The 13,652-nt window shown below is 38.5% G+C and overlaps 1 protein-coding gene across 5 annotated transcripts in view; it reads right to left on the minus strand.

Annotated features, from left to right (window-relative positions):
* The window catches only part of SLC10A7 (solute carrier family 10 member 7), a 143,500-nt gene that overhangs the window by 49,787 nt on the left and 80,061 nt on the right, over positions 1–13,652 (minus strand). The window lies entirely within an intron of this gene.

Here is a 13,652-nt window from a genome sequence, read left to right on the forward strand (position 1 = left end):
GGGAGACTTGTGATCAAGTCCCATGCCACCCAGTCCCAGGTCCTCTTCTGAGCAAAAGCTGCATCAGCTGTGATGAATTAGGTGTCGTGACTGTGTAATGTAAGCAGATATTCCCCAGGGAAATGAGCTGAGATCTCAAAACTCATTTCACTTGATTAGACTTCATGTCTCACTGGTAGAAGGCAAGTCTTTCATCTAATTTAATCACACAGGACCACCTCGGCTTTCCACATCCCCCAGGCAGATGCAAGCAAAAAGATTTGTTGTCTTCACTGACAAGGAACAGGTTTAAAGCTGATGATTGGACAAAACAGAGGATTTTAAGTTTCATGAAAGCAAATCTTAGAATGAGTTGTTTGGGTTGGGAGTTAACATGACATGCATCACTTTCATAGCTGCAAATAGCAATTCCCCATCATCCTTCCATCTGACTTCAATATTTTATTATTGCTCAATAAAATGATTCTATCATTTAATGCATGCTAATTCATAGAGCTTGCCCAGAACTTTCCTAAGCCAAGACTATTCTTCATCCAGACAGGTCACAAGGATAGCTAGTTTTTCAGGTACTTGCAAACTTTATTTTTAAAGGACAAAGGTCCAAAACTTGCTCACATTTTTGCAAAGAGGTACTTATTTTATGTTCTTTTAGCTACAAGTGAAAAACAATTGGATAAAAAATCCCCCGGTTGTCTACTACTTTTCATTTAACCTTGAGTAGCACAGCTTTACTTCAGTGTTTTGGAAGAGAATATAAAGAAAAACCTTAAACAAACAATTTTGTATTTGCTTTCTGGGTCCACAAAAAAAAAAAAAAAATCACAGATCCAGACAGACTATCAGCCACAGTTCCTATTATGTTCCAAAACCAAAATGCAACAAATAAATGCCACAAATTATAGCAGACAGGAAGGATCAAGGAGGCAACAGTTAAGCTGTGCAACTTGAAGGCTCTGCAGAATTTAAAAACATATTTCAAAATAAATAATACATGCCGTATCTGACTGCCCCACAGCCTAGCTATCCATAATAATTTATATTTTTGCAAATGTCACAATTGAGATATATCATAAAAGACTAAAAAGAGAAGTAGAAGCAGTAAGAATTGCTTCAGGGAGTCACTCACTATTTACAGGAGGTCTAGACCAAAGTGCAGATAACAGATATGAAGAAATATATGTGTTCAAGTACAGCAGCTGGAGAGGAAGAAACAAAAGTTGAGGAAGGGAGGAGGCACCAAGGGCTGAACTGACACTTGCATGCAGCAGAATCTGCAATGGAGAATTGACTGCAAGATCTGTATAATGTAGGTACAACAGAGTCACTTCATCAGAATGACCAAACTCCAGCTTTTAGGGACTACTGCTCAGAATACACGAGCCAGACTCTCCCCTTCTTCCCCTTTCCCCATCGGCAACTACACTGTACACCTCAATTATTACCAAGTGCCTGAGTATTCCCTTAGCCTCCTGTAATTTTGGAATATCACTGCAGCAGGGTTCTACCTTTACACCTTTGCACGAGTGAAGAGGAGCACAGGTGGAGCAGGAGGTGATATTCCAAAAGCATTCTGTACCCCAGCTGAGCATGGAGTGTAGGGAGAGGAGAGCATTCTGTCAGCAGGTGAGCACAGCCAGCTCTCCTCTGAATCTGAAGGAACTCATTGATTCAGCACCATTAGTCATTTCTTACATGCTTCACGCCTCAGTATGGTTTTATATGTTACCAAAAAAGAGCAAAGGTAAAAAACCAAACCAAACCAAATCAACCTTCCACTTTATCTTGTTGATAAATAAAGATGGTGTCCCTCCTCCTTACGACAGGAGCTGTGACTTGCTATGTATTTACTTCAGAAGCTTGCTGATATTAACACAGTGGGCAGCAGCCACTGCTAATTCAAAGCATGTGTCACAAAAGGAAATGGCACCACTGTGACAGTAACACTTCTTGTAATTCTCTAAGTGGAGAGGAAGACAATCCCCCTATACATCATAAAGAGATTCCTGACTGAGCATGTGGAAAATCTAGCTCTCAAAAGGTCAATTTTAGCAATTTGTTACTAAATTTTGCTATTAAACCTGGTGATCTTAGTAATCAGAAGCGGGTTTCCTGTTGCCTCACCACAGAAAGGATTTACAAGGTTGAACTTTCCCATTTGCAACATATATGCAATTCCCTGGGAAGCTAAACAATTACCTGGCAGAACAGACAAGTATATGTATTAAAAAAAAAGATGCTGTTTCTGAATCAGAGTAATTTGATGTTAATGTTTTATTTTGATAAGGAGTACCAGTTTAAAAAACCACAGGGATTTCATTAAAACCAAAGGGTTTTTTTTCTTCAGCCAGCAGTGCTGTCGTTGGCTGTGATGGTTTACAGGTGCAAGCAAGGCAAGATTTGTTCAGGAAGGGAACCTGTGTTACCCAACCAACTGATGGAACTGGTAAACAACAAACTTGGGGTATGTAAAACCATTATTATGTTACCTGAAAACACTGATACACTTTTACGTGCTAAAGCCCTTCTCTGCAGGTTCCTGCCCCATATTTGAAGCAAGGTTTACCTGCTTACCATGGGGTATCTGTCTAACAAAAGGCATTACCTTTCCCTGCACACAGCACCTTGCTTTGACACATTACCTCTTCATTAGGAACATGCTCCTCAATGTGCTCCTGAGCATTATGTGATGCATCTCAATTCATTCCCACTAAAGAATAATAAATAGAGCACTTCAAGTCTAAAGCCTGCTGACAGAAAATACAGGAGACAGTTTACGTTTTGAAGCTAAAGTCCAAAGTCTGATTCACTGAGAATCAAGAAAAGGTGGAAGGAAACATTTACTCCACACAGCCAAGCTCACACTCCAGCAGAGGCTTCACAAAGATGACAATATTCTGACACTGGTAGTGTGGTTGCTTTCTAAGATTGCAAGGGGCTAAAAAGTACAAAGGAAGCTAAAAATTAAAATAAAACAACCATTTCTAAGTCCATTGGACACTGACACCATCAGAGAGGAAATAAGAATTAAATCTGATGTTGGTTCTCCCTGCCTTGCTTTCCAGGCAAGTGCTGTCAAAAACACAGTGTATGGAGATAAACAGATTGTAGATTAGCACTTCCAGCAAAAGCTGAGCATCTGCCCTTGAGAATGCAAGGTCATTACACAGTTTTAGCATCTTCAAAGTTCGGGTGGAGTGTTAAGATTTCCGACTGCTGCCCACAATGGAGTCAAAGTTGTAAAGTGACTGCCGTTTGCTATCTGCAGAAAAACTTTCAAGAAATCCATTTACACCTCTGATGTGAAAGACTGACTGAATATATTTCAATGATTTTAGTGGAAAGGGCAGGAAAAAAATCTCAGCCTGACATGAGACACTGATACAACATAGGAGTCTGAAGAGTCAGATACCTGGAAACATCTCTCTACAGGAAAGATCATGAAACCCATTTTATTTAAGAGAGTTTTATTACAGATTTGTGCATGCAAGAATGTACAGAAGAATACATATTAACAGCAAGGATGTACTTGGAGATCCATTTAATTTTTATTTGCCTTGATTAAATAAAGCTGCTAAGAGGTTTTCTATAGGTTTCATCCAGTACAGCAGGTATTAAGAGGTCTTTATGGTCCAAAACAATATATAAAATGAATATATGGAATTGGCTGCCAAATCAGACAGGGAAGGGAAGTCACATAATGAATTTGAAACTATGATGGCAAATCATTAAGAATGAAATTATGCAAATAGGAGGAGAACAGTGGGCACAGATCCAGAGGGACACATGGTAGAAGACAAGTAGGGATTATTGTAATGAGGCATGAAATACATGTGAACTTTCCTTCGTTTCCTTTACCCACAAATTTCCCATGCAATTTTTCTTCATTCTTACAGGTCATCAATATGACATGCATGTGGCAATTGCTAGTGAGAAAATCCTTAACCAAAGTCACGTCTGATTTGTCTTAAGAACCAGGGCTAGAAAGAAAAAAAAGGGCTTTGGAATCAAGGTTCTGAACAAATGTGTATTTTCTGAAATCATTTACCTACTCGTGCTTAATGCTACAGATGTTATTGAATGCTTCCTCAGAGCAGGACACAAAAGAAGTAGAAGTGTAAGCAATGTTATGTTATAAGCTCAATAGAGGTTAGTAAAAAGTTACTGGGCAGCATTTCCATGCTACTGGTAGGGTTAGGTGCAAGAAAAAAACCTTATGAACACTGGATAATTTCATCAGAAGACAAGCATAAATGAGAACTCAAACTCAGTCCTCATCTGTGTTCAGCAGTATTTTTCATATGACTTTGTTTCAAGAGTTGCAGGCACTTTTTGGAAAAGAAAGATCAACCAAAAAAAAAATTAGCTCAGCTTGTTAGAGTATGGTGTTAACATCAAAAACCCCCAGCCTGCACACCCCACCTCACCATCAAACAAACAAACAAACAAAACTGTACTAATTGTGATTACAATATGAGAGAGAAACTTCATCTCAAAATTTGTACTATTTCTATTTCTTATGTCTTTTGTTTCCTTGATTTTGTGCTTGGAAATGTTTTTAATTCTTTTTTCTTTGTTTTATTTTTAACAAGTTTGCAGACAACTTTATAATGATTTACATTTTAAAAATAGAACCTTGCCTTTAGAAAAGTGCTTCTAGGTCTGAATTAGGCATGTCTGTGAGCAACAGGACAGCTAGCACCAAAGTTCTGACAGAATACAGATGTTCTCACAAAATCTGGGGCCATCACAAAAGAAAGAAAGTGAGCACTCCTGAAGGTCCAAAAGCTGATTGTTCAGTGTTTTCATGAACACGATAGAGATCATAAATATCATGGCAGCACTCAGGCTACTCAGCCAACTCTCAGTCTACTCAAATGAAAGAGCACAGGAGTCCCACTATCCTCACCCCTCAGACTGGTCACAGCTCCACAATTCCACTTCCCAGCATCATCCCTGAGCAAACACACTGTTTATTATCTGTGATACCACATAACTTATCACCTGGAATAAACCGATTTAAAGTATATTCCCATGTCAGACTGCTTTGCAGTAATCTTAGCTTTAGACATCACATATAGAATGATTCCTTCTGCTGAAACATGGCTTTCATGTACCAAAATCCTCAGAAATTAGCTGCCTTCTCCCTTTTTCCACCTGTCCCCACATAACTTCAGAACTACGGAGCTACCTCTTGACAGACAAGAACTACCTCTTGACGGACACCACAGAACAAGATAAACCCCCCATGCTAAACATACATATTTGGTTTCCAAACCAGAAGGGCAAAACCAACTAGGAGTTAGGTTGGGACCAGGCAAGTTCTTGTGAAATCATCAGTAGGCACTGAATGCTGAGGAGGCATAATAGAAAAGGGCCTCATAACAGGGGTGCAGAGGCAACTGTGTATTTTACATATCTCAGTTTTTAAGTACATGCTTGAACATGAAGATTTCAAGTTTATAACTGAAATTATTTCAAAAACATTTCAGTGCCTTAGTATTTGGATCCAGTGGCTGCTGGAGCCTCCTTGAGACAAGCTTTTCATGGGTTTTTAAAACAACTTTTAATACTTTTGTGAGCATGGCTATACAAACGATGCTGTTCATTTGACCTACTTAAAGATGGCAGCGGAGATGACAAATTTCTGTTGATTAAGATGCTGAAATTGATTTCCACAATAAAACGTGTTTCTCCTGTTTCTAACTTTGTGCCCACATAAATGACATAAATGTTTGTTTTTATCTCTTGCAATCTCAGAGATTAAATTAGAGCTTTCTCATATTCTTGTAATTTCAGTCATTTCCCCAAGATGTGACTTGTGTCTCCGTGTTGCTCCCCCATGGACATCACAGAAGCTCCTGGTGTCAGATAATTTCTTGCCTTTTGTTTTCCAATTCAATTATTTTCAAAATAATTTCAAGTGTAAAACTCCTATTATACATCCCTCTTCTGTCAGCTACTCTAATGACATTGTTGGTTCTGAGAAGGCTTATAGAACTGCAATTATTCAAAATAAAATATGTAATTTAGCTCTTTATGTTCTATTTTATATGAAATGACTGTTCTGAAAGCTGGAGAGAACAAAGGCTTAAGAATTGCTGCATTTTAGGATGCTAAATACACTCATCCTCCCCATAATAAGTAACAGGAAGATCTGAAAAGAGATTTAAGAGTATGAAGTTCACATATTTTTGTTAAATTGATAAACATTGTACCACACCAAGAAAACAAACTACAATAAAAAAATTGAAAATACAGTTCTACATAACCCTACCTCAACTATAATTATAAACAAACACCACAACAATAGCTGTAACTCATCCAATTAGGCCAATATTGGATTTTAATAACAAAACTATGAAATTAAAATCAGTATGTCAAAACAGCTTTTAATTTATCAGAGGGGGCAAAATAAACCTGATTTCATATCAACTATGCAGAGGGCTTTGTGAATTGTTCCAGACATTGTACCACCTCTGTATTAATCTAGTGGCCCATAATGTGGGAAGGGACATTAATCTGAAAAAAAAAAAAAAAGAAAAATGAGATAATATTAAAAAGCTTACCAGCATCAGTCAACAGTAGAAATCAAAGGCATTTCCACTATTTATTAATAATTACTATTTGCAGATGTTCCTCTTGCACAAATTATACGCAAGCACGAAAAAATTGAATCAAAAGGAATGTGAGCAGCCAGAATTCAGTTCTTTCAATGAAACAGATCAGAGAAACAAGAAATACAGTGATCTGAACTACCAGCAGTAACACCACCACCACACTTGTCACAGATGAAATATAAAGAATAAAACCAAAAGGAGAGAGAATTTTTTTCAGTAAAGTTCAGGGGTGAGTTTCTGGTATCAGATTAAGAGTTAAGCCAATAATTAAAAAAGAGTATTTTACAAAAGTAAAACTAGACATAAGCCCAGTTTGCCTGGCTTTCCCAGCAGAGGGCATCTTCAACACATTAGAAACTTGCTTCTTACACAGCAACAGAATAGTTCAGAACACAGCAGTAAGGACCCTGAAGTTTTAAAGCAACTATGAAAACTTCCTGGTGCTTCGCAGGTGATATGGGAGTAATATCTGGAGTGATGCACAAAATACAACACAGGTCTCAATCAGAGTTGGAAATTAGTGCTTCCATGAAACATTAAGAAACCATGAGTTAGAGGAAAGCTGGCTGGCAAGGTGTGGAATAGTTCCCACAACAGGTGGGATCCCAGGAGCTGCTTCTGGCCACACTTCCCTAATGCTGCAACCTCTCTGCAGCAGCTCCGCAGCTGTGTGTGTGACTGAGGAGAGTCCAGTGAGCCTTTGCTCACGGATCTGGAACAGGATCAAGCCATATTCACCAAACTTGGAACACCTTCCTGCAATTTTTCATTGCCTCTCTCTTGTGTAACACCTTCAACTCAGCTGTCTTGTTGCCATCTTCAGTGCCTTCAAGGATAGTGTCGAGCCTGCTGGAGCTACATTTTCTCTTCCCATTTCCTCTTCAGTTGCATTTGCTGACTATCACTCCTGTCCTCAAGATCCTCTCCCTCTCCTTTACCTCACACCTCAACGGAGCTTTTTAAAACTTCCTCCTAAGCAAATACTTTTCCTATTCCATATACTGGTTCTAGCTCATTAAAGCACTGTCTGTTCCTATTCATACGGGGTGTGAGCAGAGAACAAGATCACTATGTTTCTGTATGTCAGATCAGGAGTTTATACACTGGCATTAAGTGGGCCTTCGCTGGAGGAGACATAAAAGTGAGAGAGAAACTTTTCAATCATCCACATACCCTTACTCTTTTCAGAGTGCCCCCCTTGTCTTTGCAAAAAATCACTTGGACACAGATCTGTAATTTCCACAACTGCAAGCAGGTTCCACACCGTATGAGCATGACCTCAGTGGGACTGAGGAAGAAAGGCACAGAGCTTGTAGGATTAGGGTGTCTGTAGGTGTAAGCATAGCCTTTTCTTGAAAAAGCGTTTAAAGTATAATAGGGATATAGCAAACGAAATTATGTGTTGGGGTGTACGCTAAATGCAAGGGATATTAGTGCAGTGTTAAGGATGCACCACAATTTCTCCTTTGTTTCGTACATAAAAGATAGAAATACAGTAGCAGTAACATACATGTTTCACAAGAAAAGTAAATTTTCAACCTAATTTTTAAGTCTAATTTCTTGAAGTTAAAAAGACTCCAAACTTCCCCTGTATTTGGATTTATGCCAAGTCACAGGCAAATCCTAATTTAAATTACTAAGAAGCCATTCCCAGCACAGCATGCCAGCCTCAGCACCTCTGCTCCCAGAAAGCCATGTGGCACTAGGACAGGATGGCACTAGATGGTGCTGTGGGACCTTCCAGGGAAAACAACCTCCACATAAAACAGAAGTTACTGTATTGTTCAATTAGCCAGGTAGTTGATTCTGTATTTTGAGACACATTAAAGAGTACTAAGTCCCAACAAAAGAAACCAGAGCCACAGAAATGGAAGGAATACACTAAGTAAACATTCTGCTTTGACTGACGCTGCTTTTTGGAGTAGCTAAGGGCCACTCCTCCACTGGAATGGCTTCTTGCCTATCCTTCCCAGAGGAAAAGGATGCGGTTTTATGCTCTGCACCAGCCTTACTTTAAAGGCTTCTATACGTAAAACAGAACTGAAACAGTCTCAAGTCAGAGCTCCAACAGGCAGGGTCCCAAAAGACTTTTCTATCTTTCCTTGGGACTGTACCTAACCACCCTCTAACAAACACCAATTTGTCCCAGTCCATGTTTAAAAAGTTATTTCAACACAATAATCTTTGAATTAACTAAACTTTGAGTGAACTAATCTGTGAATTGACTTTTCCTGCCATGATGATCAGTTGTGTGAAAGAAAACTGAAGCACAAAGGAAAGATTATAGAAACCTGAGAGAAGAGGGATGACAAATTGAACAGAAATAAGCAGTTATCAAAATTGATTCTACTTATTTCTTTCTATAGCTTTCCATGTAATTGAAAACTATTCAAGTAGAACAGGTTCTGTATAAAGACACGATCAACATATGAACCAAAGCACATTTTGTTAACATAAACACTATGTTTAAATAAACTCTGATCTCCTTCATTCTTCTTCAAGCCAAGAACCTCAAACAGTGCAAGTAGAAACACTGTACAACCCCTCTTTGACATATGCAAGAAAAACAACTTTATAAATGGGCAGGAGCATTGTGCCAATAAAAACCTTTAAGGATTAATTATGCATTAGTAGTAGTAAAACAATTTCTTAGCATTACAAAGGTCACTTAGTGACCTGCTATTCAGAAATACCACCTAAAACATATCACTAAAGTTCTGGCACAATTCTCCCACTTACCCAAGACGTGGCTTTTATCTGTGGTATCCACAAAATGAGATACTGTCCCACTCACCCCGAATCAAACTGACAGTCTCGTTTATTTGTAATTATTGTTATAAATTAGACAGGTTACATGGGCTTTATCAGAAAAATGTCTCATGAGCCAAGGTGCTACCTGTACCCTGTAAGGGAGATATGCCCTCCAAATCCCCCAGGATCCTTCAAGATCATTCCCAAATCCGTTGGAAAGTTAAGCTATTAACAATTAGTTTGAGAGTCAGCTCACTCATACATTCTTTTTTATCTTCAGTCTAAGTGCCCTGAATTGTTTTAAGTAAAGTGTATGACAAAGCTCATTCAATCTGTTTCCACTGTTATTCTCAGGTAGGATTTCTACTCAACATTGAGTATTTCCAAAGCCAAAGCCAACCAAAATGCACACAAGCCCATGCATACACACAAGCCCCCAAACCCAGCCCCCAGTATGGTAATCTATATTGCCTGTGTTCTGTGCTGCCTGCCTGGCCCCAAGTCATCAATAATGAATAGAAATGTACAGCTACAGCAGTAGCCTGTGTCATGGGCTTGTCAGGGATTTTTGAAAAGGAACAAAAACACAGGTTTGCCATTTGATTGTGTCTTCTTCTGCAAGCGCAGGAAAGGCAAAGAAAAGTGGTATTAAAAAAGGGTAATATGATTAACCTTTTTTGTATGAATTGAACAGTTTTTCAACAGTTTTTTCAACTACACGGATTAGAAAATTATTTACTTGCAATGCAACCAGTATTCTCCTAGACCTGAGAACTAAACAATAATGTTGATTTTGAGCACAGGGAAGAGAGGTTTTTTGTATTTTAAGATAATGAATACATACTGAAGAGGAGTTAAATACCATAGATTACAGAGAGGGAGAAAGGATTTCTTTTCCTAGGAATCCAGCAAGTTCAGTATCAAATTTTGTTCTTGAAGAAGAAATTTAATGCATGCAAACACATGTACACACAGTCAGTGAAAGCAATGGTGTTATTTAAGAAAAAGCAGATCCTCATAAATGGGCTAGACAACATTCAGGGAAAAAAAAAAGGTGGTACTTGTATTTATTATTTCTTTTCAATGTTCCCAAATACATTTCTACAGATATTACAACTGTAGTCTTACAGGAGTGATTATCTCACATTTTACAAACAGAACACACCAGCTGGTACACTACCAATCCACCCCCTGGGGAGGGTGGGTGGCAGACTACAAAATATCTGCAGGACACACACAAACTAAACTGATTGAAAACCCAGCTGTAAACCCAGATTTTTCTTGCTTTTTACATCTGCATAAATTCCAGAAAAAGTCCTGCATTAATATATTTAATTAATAGAAACATTAACTTCCACAGTAACTTCTATAGTAGATGGGTAGATACCCTGCACTTTGGAAGACCCAACTGAAGATGCACCCTTGTCTTCAAAAAAGCTGGAACTAGACAACTTGAGATAATTTATATAAGAAATTAAACTATATTAACACGAACTTCCAGCCTGGCATCAAAAGCAGGACATCTCATTTCAAATTATGTTACCAGGCCTTCTTTTCTAGAAGCTAATAACAAATAAAAGCACATGGTTTAAACACAACTGAGGAAAATGCAGAAATCTTCAGAAAGCAGCAATCAATAACACAATTTAACCAGCCTACTCTGTGTTCTGACCTAACATTATCTTGTGATAACTGTTTTTAATGGCTAGAGTGGGATATTATAGTATTCAGCTGAGCTCAAGTGTGCATAAATCGCTGAATGTTCATGAGTTGAATATGTTATTAAAGACCGTGAATAAGGAAAAAGGACCATAAACCACCTTTCTGTGGCAGATAGTAAAATAACTGCCTCAAAATCATAAGTACACACTCTAGCACACTAAGGTTAAAAAAACCCCAATCCATAGAAATGTGATTCTGTTTAAACTGACTGATTAAATTCAGATCATTTACTTACAAAAGAAACTTTATACTATTTAAAGAACTCCAAAATTATTTCATAGCAAAGAAAGCTGCTTCTCAATTCTAACTCTAAATATACTTCAGCATCAGTACACTGATTATCTTTCATTTTGCAAATTCTATACAGTCAGTAAAAGGTTCTTTTCTCCTACTGACATATTTTTGTGGTTCTGCAAGTGCTCAGATACCCCTCCTTCACCTACTGCCCAAAGACAGGGTTGGCAGCACAAAACTTCTGCCTTGTTTTAAATATTCCCACAGAGCAGACAGTCTACTTATCACACATTTTACTGTGCTGGATATGCACATCTGCAACAAGAAAACACAGGGGGGATTCTCATATGTGGTAGAATGGGCCAAAACCTCATTCTTGTTATCAGTGCCATATGACTCTTGGAATATTTTATTTCCTTTTTTTCTTAAATCCATCTGCTTCAAACATGTTCTTTTTTGTGTGTTATTTGCTAGATACAGATTTCACCTTCAAGACAAAAGACCAGTGCATTTGCTCAATATCATGCTATTGCCCAAATCACAGTAGAAAGGTAAAAACCCAGGCACAAGCATCCTAAAGAATTGCTTGAAAAACTCACAAAAACCCCAAAACAAAACAAAAATAACAAACAGGAATGAAAAAAAAGGGGGGAGGAGGGGCAGCAAACAAAACTTGGCTTTGTACTTCAATTTGCTGTATGAGTTGTGCCACTCCAAGTTGCCATCAGAAGGAAGCTGCTTTTCCCCTGTCTGATATGAATACTGGTTTTGCATTTAAATCATCTGCCCCGAAATGTGGGTCTTTGATTCAGTAACAAAACAGAATTTTTCCAGAGGGGGAAAATTGTTTCTGAAAACAAAACAGTCCTAGTCTAGCAGAGACTGTCTAGGCAGGGAAGGGAGCTGGTATGTGAGACTGGAACCAAAGGAAGAGAATACATTTCCCTCACAGCCCCCACAACAAAGGCTTTTTTTGATTTCAGCTCTTAAGAGCTGAAATGGTGAGGCAGTGTTAAGTTGGAAGGTGTTTCTATTTTACAGGAGGTAAAACAAGAGAACAATTAAAAGATGTCATCCCAGATTTCTCCCTTCCTTTTCTTAGAGCAAGAGTCTTCAGTCTACTTGTCCTGAGGGAACCACAGCTCCAGAGGTGGCTCCTTTGTGATTCCTTCTCTGGCTTTGCCCCAGCTCTTCCCAAAGTAACACTGCCAAGGCTGGAAGTTCACATTATGGGATTAGACCATTTGTGCACTTAAATTTACAAAAACCTCCATCTTCTGGGTCCAGCATAATTCTCATTCTTCAAGTAGAATATACTTGTTTTAAAAGTGGAATTCTTTGCAGTTACTCAGATGACATGCCACACACATTCACAGAGCCTCATCAGCTGAAGGGACAAAACATATCCCTAAGGCCTCTGATTTTCAGTGAGGTTTTCTAGGATTTTCTAACCAACAAGAGTTTTGTTTGGGCCTATTTTGTGTGTCTAACACTTTTCATAAACTGTTTCAGCTGGTGGGGGGCAGACAGGACTTCTCCACAGAAGTTGTAGAACAACTGAATTATCTGCTATCCATTCCTACCCTGAACATGGGAACTGCAGAGAGAGCAGCAAGATTTAACTCATCCTAAGATTAATAACTGACATGATTTTCAAAGCAGTTCTCAGATGCACTGTTTGCTTCACTGATCTAACATAAATCAATGATATGCAACCTAATAATTGGCATTACACATCATCATACTCTACCACTGTGAAAATCACAAAACCAACTCATCACCCAGCTCAGTATTACCTCTTAATAACTAACGGTTATCCATTACAGGGCAATTTCAATACCCATAATATGGAAGGGTTAAATAGCCTCATCTTGGTGTTAAATACTGGTTTTGCTCGAAAATGAGAAATATAGTACCTCCTGCCGGCCTAGGTGTGAAAAGTATGTTTCTTCAGAGAGCAGATCCTTACCCACCAGTTTACTCACTATCAGTTTATCAGCCCTTTTTGTTTTAAGTGTAATTTTTATGTGAAAAAGACACAGTTTAATTTTTTGTCTCCTGAAGTTTCACTGCCTACTCTCACACAGGTGACAGAGTCAAAAGAATAATTGTTTTGGCTACTTTCAATTGCACAAAATTATTTCATTTCTTTTCCAAAGCAGTTTCAAGCCCTGCAAATGCACACAAAACAGGTTTGCACAACACCCCAGTGGGCAAATCAAGGCCCTATTACTAAAGGCCACAATTCCATCATCCCTCTCCTTTCTGGATCAGACAAAAAGGACATCAGCCTACCTCATACACAGAGCAAAAATAACCATCCTGTAG

The sequence above is a fragment of the Lichenostomus cassidix genome, chromosome 4 (assembly GCF_008360975.1).
Source record: "Lichenostomus cassidix isolate B80296 chromosome 4, HeHo_3.0, whole genome shotgun sequence".
Taxonomy (NCBI): Eukaryota; Metazoa; Chordata; class Aves; order Passeriformes; family Meliphagidae; genus Lichenostomus; species Lichenostomus cassidix.